The following is a 3,125-nucleotide window of genomic DNA, read 5'->3' as shown; positions in this document are numbered from 1 at the left end:
ATGTTCTTTATAGCATCTCTAGTAAGGGTAAAGAATATTATTGCTTCTATTTGGTACAACACAATTTGCATACTTCCACAACATAATTATTATACTTACTATTGATTCATGATAAGAAGAAAGATATTTTCATATTAAGTACTTTTCTTCTACAAAGAACTTTAGTTATCTTTTTATTGTTTCATTAAAATATTAAAAATACCAAATATATTTTAATTTTAAATTCCTACAAAAATTATTTTTAGTTTAAGTAACTAAGTTCTTAAAAATATAAAAACTTTCTAAAAAATTCATATTGCATAATCTGACTTGTGTGGTTCGATATTCAGGTCTTAATTAAAAAGTCCTATATAACTTGATAATGATATGTATACTTGCGTAATATCCCAATATAAATATATATAAATTTAAAAGTAAAATTATTATTTTTCTTCAGGATAAAGTTTTTGGTTTTGTTGCAAAATAAGGAAATATAAGTGAAAAATACCATCAGAACTATTGTTATACTGTGCATAAGCATTAGGTACGAGATATAATTTTTGGCAACATTGTCGAGGAAGAAAACTAAGTAAATTTCTATTTTTAGAAAGTCTTACTTAAACTTTAAATATTCTATCTTATTTTGTATGTTTTATTTTATTTTATGATAGTTTATGCGTAGTTCAGGTTTTGAAGGACTAGTGCCCTACGATTCTAAATTAGAAAGAACTGTTAGAAAAATCAGAAAAACATAAAAAAATTAAAAATCCTGAAAAATAAAAAAAAAATTACAGAATTGCGAAACCAAAATAATCAAAGTGCTGAAATTCATCAATAGTTTAGACCTTTAAGAGATTATGCTAAACTTATTGTAGATGAACTTTGTTGTAGTATTCAAAAAACTACTGTAGTGGCTAATTCATTTGAGCTAAAACCTGCTATTATCCAAATGGTATCAAATAATCAGTTTGGGGGATCACCAACTGAAGATCCAAATTTACATCTTACCAATTTTCTAGAATTGTGTGCTACATTTAAATACGATGGTGTTTCAGATGATGCCATAAGACTTATGTTATTTCCTTTCTCACTAAGGGATAAAGCTGAGATGTGGTTCAATTTGTTAGAACCTGGATCTATCAAAACTTGGGGTGATTTAGCACAAAAATTTCTTGCTAAATATTTTCCACCATTAAAAATTAAGAAGCTTAGAAATGATATTACATCTTTTAATCAGTTTGAAGGGGAATCTATTTATGAAGCATGGGAACAATTTAAAGAACTCTTACGAAAGTGTCCACACTATGCTATACCAGATTGGTTAATAATTTAAACCTTTTATAATGGATTAATTGCTTCTCTTAGATCTATTATCGATGCTACTGCGGGTGGTTCATTGGTGTCAAAACCATTTCATGATTCTTACGCATTAATTGAAGAGATGACTATAAATAATTTTCAATGGCCTTCTGAGAGGGTGAATCTAAAGAAACTAGCCAATATTCATAAAAATGATGCATTTACTATGTTAGCAACTCAAGTTGCTGCAATTTCAAGGAAGTTAGACTAATTTGGAATGAATTTTTCTCAACCAATTTCCGTGATTTAAGAGAATTTATTAGGCTAAATGGTAGATTCTCAAACTTCATTAGAAACTTTGAATGTCATAAATAATAAGCCAAATAACCCATATTCAAATTATTATAACCCAGGATGGAAGAATCATCTTAATTTTAATTGGAATAATACATAAAGTGGTAGTAACCAGCAATGCGGAACAACCAAGTAAACCCATTGGGAAACTGAAATAACCAAGGGAATAATAATAATAGATCTACCTATAATATTACAAATTCATTAAGTAAATGTTCCAAGGAACACTTCCTAGTAATAAAAAATCCAAAAGATTAGAATAAATAGCAAGTAAAAGCCATTCAACTTAGAAGCGGAAGATAGTTGGAAGGCAGGGTTCAAAAAGAAATTGAAGTAGAGAGAAAAGAAATTGAAGAATTAAAAGAGGACGCTCCAAAAGGTTCATAAAGACCTATTTCTTCACTTAAAATTGACTTGGAAAAACCACAACCTCCATTTCCTCAGAGGCTTCGTCAACAGAAGTTGGATAAGGAATTTTCAAAATTTCTTGAAATTTTTAAGAAGCTTACAATTAATATTCCATTTTCTGAAGCCTTAGAACAAATGCCAAGCTATGTAAAGTTTATGAAGGATATGCTAAATGAAAAAAGGAAGTTTGAAGATAAAGAGACTATTACAGTTAGTGAGTAGTGTAGTGTCATAATTCAAAAAAAGCTTCCTGAAAGCTTAAAGAACCTGTTATTCCATGAACAATGGGAGACATATTTTATGGGAAAGCTTTATGTGATTTAGGTGCAAGCATTAAAATTATGCCATTATCAATATTTAAAAGATTGGGATTAGGAGAAATAACCTCTACTACTGCAACTCCGCAGTTAGTAGATCATTCAATAGCCAATCCTAAAGGAGTTATGAAGACGTCCTAGTGAAAGTGGATCAATTTATCTTTCTTGTTGATTTTATTGTGTTGGATATGGAGGAAGATAAGGAGATCCCTATCATTTTGGGGAGACCATTCCTAGCCACAGGAAGAGCAATGACAGATGTGTAGAAAGGGGAATTAACAATGCGTGCCAATGATCAAACTGTTACTTTTTACATTTCAAAGTCAATGAAATACCCTGCAAAAGGTAAAGATGATGAACATTATATAATGGATGTTATAAGATATCTGAGCGAATTCCATTTCAAGATTACTTATGAAGAAAAATCTGAAGAAAGAGATTTGGAACACGAGTAAGAAGAGGAATTAGATCAATGTGTAAACCTTTTTAAGGAAGATTCAAGTTATGTTCAAGAAATTGTTGAAATTTTAGACATGATAGACAAAGATAAATCATTTTGTCCATCTATTAAAAAACCTCCAGAACTTGAGTTGAAATTACTTCCTGAACATTTAAAATATGCCTTTCTAGGAGATTTCTCTACTTTACCTTTTATAATCTTCTCAAAGTTAATAAAGGAAGAAGAAAAAAAGCTAATGAAAATTCTAAAAATATTTAAGAAAGCCTTCGGATGGATTGTTGATATTAAAGGAATGAATCCTTTAATTT

This window comes from Phalaenopsis equestris, unplaced genomic scaffold (assembly GCF_001263595.1).
Source record: "Phalaenopsis equestris unplaced genomic scaffold, ASM126359v1 Scaffold232744, whole genome shotgun sequence".
Taxonomy (NCBI): Eukaryota; Viridiplantae; Streptophyta; class Magnoliopsida; order Asparagales; family Orchidaceae; genus Phalaenopsis; species Phalaenopsis equestris.
This window is presented reverse-complemented; position numbering follows the sequence as displayed.